At 41.5% G+C, this 8,668-nt stretch overlaps 1 pseudogene; it reads right to left on the bottom strand.

The window, feature by feature from the left end:
• Positions 1 to 5,525: 5,525 nt before the first annotated feature.
• Positions 5,526 to 8,456, bottom strand: LOC106610481 (immune-associated nucleotide-binding protein 7-like; annotated as a pseudogene).
• Between the last annotated feature and the right edge of the window lie 212 nt (positions 8,457 to 8,668).

The raw sequence follows: 8,668 nt of genomic DNA on the forward strand, positions 1-8,668 counted from the left end.
GACTTAGAATATGTGGACAACTACAAATACCTAGGTGTCTGGCTAGACTTTAAACTCTCCTTCCAGACTCATATTAAGCATTTCCAATCCAAAATTAAATCTAGAATCGGCTTCCTATTTCGCAACAAAGCCTCCTTCACTCATGCTGCCAAACATACCCCCTGACTATCCTACCAATCCTCGACTTCGGCGATGTAATTTACAAAATAGCCTCCAACCCTCTACTCAGCAAATTGGATGCAGTCTATCAGAGTGCCATCCGTTTTGTCACCAAAGCCCCTCATACCACCTACCACTGCGACCTGTATGCTCTCATCGGCTGGCCCTCGCTACATATTCATCGCCAGACCCACTGGCTACAGGTCATCTATAAGTCTGCTAGGTAAAGCGCCGCCTTATCTCAGCTCACTGGTCACCATAACAACACCCACCCGTAGCACGCGCTCCAGCAGGTATATCTGTCTGGTCATCTCCAAAGCCAACACCCCCTTTGGCTGCCTTTCCTTACAGTTCTCTGCTGCCAATGACTGGAACAAATTGCAAAAATCACTGAAGTTGGAGACATATCTCCCTCACTAACTTTAAGCGTCAACTATCTGAGCAGCTTACTGATTGCTGCAGCTGTACACAGCCCATCTGTAAATAGCCCATCCAACTACCTCATCCCCATATTGTTTTTATTTACTTTTTTTGTTGCTCTTTTGCACACCAGTATTTCTACTTGCACATCATCATCTGCACAACTATCACTCGTGTTAATTTGCTAAATTGTAATTACTTTGCTACTATGGCCTATTTATTGCTTTACCTCCTTACGCCATTTGCACACACTGTATGTAGATTTTTCTATTGTGTTATTGACTGTACTTTTGTTTATCCCACGTGTAACTCTGTGTTGTTGTTTTTTGTCGCACTCCTTTGCTTTATCTTGGCCAGGTCGCAGTTGTAAATGAGAACTTGTTCTCAACTGGCCTACCTGGTTAAATAAAGGTTAAAATAAACTCTGCGGTCCAGCTAATCCCAAATCATCTAAATTGGGTTGAGGTCGGGTGATTGTGAAGGCCAGGTCATCTGATGCAGCACTCCATCACTCTAATTCTCGGTCAAATAGCCTTACACAGCCTGGAGGTGTGTTGGGTCATTGTTCTGTTGAAAAACAAATGATAGTCCCACTAAGCACAAACCTGATGGGATGGTGTATCGCTACAGAATGCTGTGGTAGCCATGCTGGTTAAGTGTGCTTTGAATTCTAAATAAATCACTGACAGTGTCACCAGCAAAGCACCCCCACACCATCACACCTCCTCCATGCTTCACGGTGGGAACCGCACATGCAGAGATCATCCGTTAACCTACTCTGCATCTCACAAAGACACAGAGGTTGAAACAAAAATCTCAAATTTGGACTCATCAGACAAAAGGACAGATTTCCACCGGTCTAATGTCCATTGCTCGTGTTTCTTGGACAACCAAGTCTCTTCTTCCTATTGGTGTCCTTTAGTAGTGGTTTCTTTCCAGCAATTTAACCATGAAGGCCTGATTTTACAGTCTCCTCTGAACAGTTGATGTTGAGATGTGTCTGTTACTTGAATTCTGCGAAGCATTTATTTGGGCTGCAATTTCTGAGGCTGGTAGCTGTAATGAACTTATCCTCTGCAGCAGAGGTAACTCTGGGTCTTCCTTTCCTGTGGCGGTCCTCATGAGAGCCAGTTTTATCATAGTGCTTGATGGTTTTTGTGACTGCACTTGAAGAAACTTTCAAAGTTCTTGAAATTTTCCGTATTGACTGATCTTCATGTCTTAAAATAATGATGGACTGTCGTTTCTCTATGCTTATTTGAGCTGTTCTTGCTAACAATATGGACTTGGTGTTTTACCAAATTGGGCTATCTTCTGTATACCAACCCTACCTTGTCACAACACAACCGTTTGGCTCAAACACATTAAGGAAAGAAATTCCATAAATTAACTTAACAAGGCACACCTGTTAATTGAAATGCATTCCAGGTGACTACCTCATGAAGCTGGTTGAGAGAATGCCAAGAGTGTGCAAAGCTGTCATCAAGGCAAAGGGTAGCTACTTTGAAGAATCTCAAATAAAAAATGTTTTTATTTGTTTAACACTTTTTTGCTTACTACACAATTCTATATGTATTATTTCATAGTTTTCATGTCTTCACTATTATTCTACAGTGTAGAAAATAGTAAAAAATAAAGAAAAATCCTAGAATGAGTTGGTGTCCAAACTTTTGACTGGTACTGTATATGATATGAATTCCAATTCGTACATCATGTTATGAATTTGTAAGTGCTGAACAAATATTGATAAATTATTTTCATATTATTGATCAGAGACTAAGAGGGGAGTAATGGTCTGATTATATAATAGTGATGTTGACTTATCACTAGAATTACAATAAATGTTAATTTAAGTAGTTTCATTTATTGTATTATTTATTTACCTTAAGAGGAAATACATTAAAATGAACTTTGTCAACAAATTAGAATTTTCTTTAAATGATTAACGTTGACCTTAGATCAGAAAACATACAGTATTTGCATCAGCTTGTGGTCGTCCCTGTGACAGTTGTAATCACTCCTTTGTTCCACCAGGTGGCGGCAGAGGACTTTGTGGAGCTGATTTATTCTAAAATGTCAGACATCTTTTTTTTAATTACCTTTATTTAACAAGGCAAGTCAGTTAAGAACAGATTCTTAAATACAATGAAGGCCTACCAGGTAAGAGTGGGTTAACTGCCTAATTCAGGGGCAGAATGACAGATTTTTACCTGGTCAGCTCAGAGATTCAATCCAGCAACCTTTCGTTTACTGGCCCAAAGCTCTAACCACTAGGCTACCTGCAACCCCATGGTAGGAGTATAGGAGCTCAGGGATGCTTTCTTTCAAAGAGGTACAGAAACCCAATATTTATTATATTGTGTGTCTATGGTATAAAGAGAGTGGTCACAGAGATTAAAATACAGAATGTATTTTCTCTCAACCTTCTATTTCTACACCTTTCTTCCTCTCTTCATCTCTCCCTCCATCTGTCCCTTTACTTCACTCTCTCTATTTGTTCATACTTGTTTTAATTGATATGGCAACAATCACCAGAATTTGAACAAAATGTATTCAATAATTAATATTCTTAGAAACAACTATTTAAAAAATACTATAAATGATAAATCGTGTACATTTTTGTTTGATGTTTAGCAGATGCATTTTACATGCATTTTTGTAAAAGAATGCTGAAATCTTTTTATGAAATCAACCAACCATCCAGTCTGAACAATGACTGACGGTAATGTTACAGACTCACATCATCCCCTTGTTTTACTACTTCCTCTCAATGACTGACGGTAATGTTACAGACTCACAGCATCCCCTTGTTTTACTACTTCCTCTCAATGACTGACGTAATGTTACCGACTCACATCATCCCCTTGTTTTACTACTTCCTCTCAATGACTGACGTAATGTTACCGACTCACAGAATCCCCTTGTTTTACTACTTCCTCTCAATGACTGATAGTAATATTACAGACTCACAGCATCCCCTTGTTTTACTACTTCCTCTCAATGACTGAAGGTAATGTTAGACTCACAGCATCCCCTTGTTTTACTACTTCCTCTCAATGACTGACGGTAATGTTACAGACTCAAAGCATCCCCTTGTTTTACTACTTCCTCTCAATGACTGACGGTAATGTTACAGACTCACAGCATCCCCTTGTTTTACTACTTCCTCTCAATGACTGACGTAATGTTACAGACTCACAGCATCCCCTTGTTTTACTACTTCCTCTCAATGACTGACAGTAATGTTACAGACTCACAGCATCCCCTTGTTTTACTACTTCCTCTCAATGACTGACAGTAATGTTACAGACTCACAGCATCCCCTTGTTTTACTACTTCCTCTCAATGACTGACGGTAATGTTACAGACTCACAGCATCCCCTTGTTTTACTACTTCCTCTCAATGACTGACAGTAATGTTACAGACTCACAGCATCCCCTTGTTTTACTACTTCCCCTCAATGACTGACAGTAATGTTACAGACTCACAGCATCCCCTTGTTTTACTACTTCCTCTCAATGACTGACAGTAATGTTACAGACTCACAGCATCCCCTTGTTTTACTACTTCCCCTCAATGACTGACAGTAATGTTACAGACTCACAGCATCCCCTTGTTTTACTACTTCCTCTCAATGACTGACGTAATGTTACAGACTCACAGCATCCCCTTGTTTTACTACTTCCTCTCAATGACTGACGGTAATGTTACAGACTCACAGCATCCCCTTGTTTTACTACTTCCTCTCAATGACTGACAGTAATGTTATAGACTCACAGCATCCCCTTGTTTTACTACTTCCTCTCAATGACTGACGTAATGTTACCGACTCACAGCATCCCCTTGTTTTACTACTTCCTCTCAATGACTGACGGTAATGTTACAGACTCACAGAATCCCCTTGTTTTACTACTTCCTCTCAATGACTGACGTAATGTTACAGACTCACATCATCCCCTTGTTTTACTACTTCCTCTCAATGACTGACGGTAATGTTACAGACTCACAGCATCCCCTTGTTTTACTACTTCCTCTCAATGACTGACGGTAATGTTACAGACTCACAGCATCCCCTTGTTTTACTACGTCCTCTCAATGACTGACGGTAATGTTACAGACTCACAGCATCCCCTTGTTTTACTACTTCCTCTCAATGACTGACGGTAATGTTACAGACTCACAGCATCCCCTTGTTTTACTACTTCCTCTCAATGACTGAAGGTAATGTTACAGACTCACAGCATCCCCTTGTTTTACTACTTCCTCTCAATGACTGACGTAATGTTACCGACTCACAGTATCCCCTTGTTTTACTACTTCCTCTCAATGACTGACGGTAATGTTACCGACTCACAGCATCCTCTTGTTTTACTACTTCCTCTCAATGATTGACGTAATGTTACAGACTCACAGCATCCCCTTGTTTTACTACTTCCTCTCAATGACTGACGGTAATGTTACAGACTCACAGCATCCCCTTGTTTTACTACTTCCTCTCAATGACTGACGGTAATGTTACCGACTCACATCATCCCCTTGTTTTACTACTTCCTCTCAATGACTGACGTAATGTTACAGACTTACAGCATCCCCTTGTTTTACTACTTCCTCTCTCAGCCTCTTGAAACATCTCATTGGTGTAGTGGCTTGTTCTACAGCACTGGAACAGGCAAGGCAGAGACACTAAACATTGACTGATATATTAATGTAGACTAGATATCAAATAATGAAGTCAGCATCCCCCTTATTTTACTACTTCCCACTGTCGCTTGAAACATCTAATTGGTGTAGTGGCTTGTTCTCCAGCAGTAAACAGGAAAAGGCACTAAGTAAAGTCAGAACATTGACTGATTATATGAATATATCAAATAATAAAGTCAAACAATTTGTACAATGTACAGCACTGTTAGCTATGGACTCTTTCATTGAGTGCTGCATCTTTCTACTACTCTAGCTCCAATACTTCCCCACACCTGTCACATGGAATAACGCTGGAGAGACGAAGCAGGTACGAGGAGTCAAACATTTAATATAGAACGGACATGGAACGAGAAAGGAACAGCGTCAGAAAAACAAGTAACACAGACAAAAAACTATTAATGCAGCAGCGGGGAACAGAGCAAGGGAACTGACAAATATAGGGGAGGAAATAAACAGATGATGAGTTATTCCAGGTGAGTCCAATATCGCTGATGCGCGTGACGAGGGAAGGCAGGTGTGCGTAATAGATGATAGGAGTGAGTGATGCAGGGCAGCCTGGCGCCCCTCGAGCGCCGGGGGGGTGGGAGGGGTTGGCGGGGCATGACGTGACAACACCGACTCGACCTTTCGTCCAACAACTGGTCCAACAACTATTTCAGTTATAGCACCAATCCAGCGTGAAGATGATGCATATGTTTCCGCTTGCTCTGTAGCTTCTCTTTCATGTTTTTCCTTCAGCTCCTCTTCTTCTTCCATTAGACGCTCTCCTTCAAGCTGTTCCTTCAGTTCTTCCATCTCTTCTCTTTGTTCTCTCTCAGGATCCTGTTTCTTTTCTTCAATCTTTCTCTCAGCCTCTTGTAACATCTCAGTGGTGCAGCGGCTTCCTCCACTTCTTTTCACCATCTTGTTTATCTTCTCAAGCAGCTCAGTGACCTGAGAGGGATTCTGATCTCTGTTGTTGAAGACATGATATCCCCCATGACATTGTTTTATGAAACGTTGAAGATCTGGAGAATCATCCAGATATTCTTTAATTGACGTTCCCTTGAGACGATCTCCATGGGTAAATAGGACCATTGTGTAATTTGCAGCCCGTTCTCCAAAGGTTGTCTGAATGATCTTCAGTATTTCCTTCTACTCAGGTGTAAATCTACCCAGCTGGATCACAACCAGGAACACATGGGGACGAGGAACAGAGAGAAAGATGCACTTTTCTATCTTTATCATTGCCTCCCCTTTGGTACAGTTGGTGTGAAACACACCTGGATTCTCGATAACAGTGATCAATTGTCCATCCACCTCACCTTTGACCGTTATACAGTCTGTCACATAGGAGGGAGATCATTTAGACTTAAAAGCATTTCTTCCCAGGGTGGTGTTTCCTGCTGCACTCTTTCCAGCTCCAGTCTTCCCCACCAGCACAATCTGGACCTCATCATGGAGTTCTGTTGGATTACAAGGACACTGTTGTTACCTTTGACACTAGTCTAACCTTGATCTTATGTTAGCACATTGACAAAGTGTTTTGAATAAAATAATTTTCCTTCCACAAAGTGAGAGGAAGAATGGACGGCATCACCCGTGTTAGTAGGCTTTCATTTTGTCGAGGGAAACTATTTTACTGAAACATTTCTCAAGATTAGTCAATTTTGCAGAGGTTCTCTTTCTCTATAAGTCAATACATTAAGCTGCATTTTTTGTTTCACACTGCTTCTGGACTCCAACGACTAACATTTATGGTCTATAGACTATACACTTCAAGCAAATGAATGATGACTTAATGAATCAGTGGAAACATTTAAGAAACACGGAAGCCTACACTTTCAATTAATACTCACTGATTATTTAGACTAAACAAGGAGGCCTACACTTTCAATTAATACTCACTGATTATTTAGACTAAACAAGGAGGGGCTTGAAATGGAACATTTCCACTCGTTCAGATGGTTCCACTTCCACCCCCAGTAGTAAATTGAGTAGCTTGCTGTCTATGATATGTGAGAATTGGTACTAGGTTCCGATATTACTTTTTGAAACAATTTTACGACAAGTCGGCATAGTGCAGGCCTTAATAGAGCAGATGGTTGTAGAGACAGGTTCACTCTGTTCCCCATTGTTCAGCACAGTTGAGACACTGATGGTGTACTGGGTACCAGGTCGTAGGTCAGAGAGTGTCTTGTGACAGTCGTCAGTGTATGCTGCCATGGGCTCTGTTCTTGGGCTGCAGTAAAATATGAGGAAGCGCTGAGGGTTTTGGTCCAGTCCGAGAGTCTTGGTCCATCTTACAGAGAGGGAGGTAGATTTCAGCTTCTTTATAGCCAAGTCTCCTGGTGCTGGGACCTCTAAAATAAATTGTAAACAATTAAAGGAAGGCGTTAGTATGTAAAACTGAGTGACCTAACTGGAAATTGCATGAAAAAAAATATTTCTAAAGTTGTTCCTTACTTGTGGTCAAGGTGATTGACACTATTTGGCTTTGTACCCCATCGTACAACCCAGAACAGACAGTGACTAAGTATTCAGAGCCACATTGAAGGTCAGAGAGAGTGATGCTGTGTGAAGATGTGGTAGTGATGTGTGGTTCTGTCCCTGGACAGTGGTAGGAGATCTGGTAATGATGTTGCGTTTGGTCCAATCCTGGTGGCTGGCTCCAGCTAACAGCAGCTGATGTGGTGTCCACTGAGTCAACAGTCAGCTGGTCTGGAGCAGGAAGTACTATGGGGAAATACATTATTGTTAGTGTTACAGTTTAACTCCAGAAATATACTACAGGAGGAAAAGTAGAATAAGTCCAGTGATAAACATGTCTGCAATTGCTTTTGATATGGGAAGAAATAAGTTAAAACAGAAGTCACAACAGAAGTTGATTTGTAATGTAACAAAATGTCTGTTCTGGTTACTGGTAAAGAGATGATGAGCTGTAACAAGGTGAGGTAGATCTCTTACTAGTGTAGATGGTTGTAGAGACAGATTCACTCTGTTCCCCATTGTTCAGTACAGTTGAGACACTGTTGCTCAGCAACATCGAGAGCATCCTGACTGGTTGCATCACTGCCTGGTACGGTAGTTGCTCGGCCTCCGACCGCAAGGCACTTCAGAGGGTAGTGCGTACGGCCCAGTACATCACTGGGGCAAAGCTGCCTGCCATCCATGACCTCTACACCAGGCGGTGTCAGAGGAAGGCCCTGAAAATTGTCAAAGACCCCAGCCACCCCAGTCATAGACTGTTCTCTCTACTACTGCATGGCAAGTGGTACCGGAGTGCCAAGTCTAGGACAAAAAGGCTGCTCAACAGTTTTTACCCCCAAGCCATAAGACTCCTGAACAGGTAACCAAATGGTTACCCGGACTACTTTAACTATACATTCATGTACATACTACCTCAAC

The sequence above is a fragment of the Salmo salar genome, chromosome ssa08 (assembly GCF_905237065.1).
Source record: "Salmo salar chromosome ssa08, Ssal_v3.1, whole genome shotgun sequence".
NCBI lineage: Eukaryota > Metazoa > Chordata > Actinopteri > Salmoniformes > Salmonidae > Salmo > Salmo salar.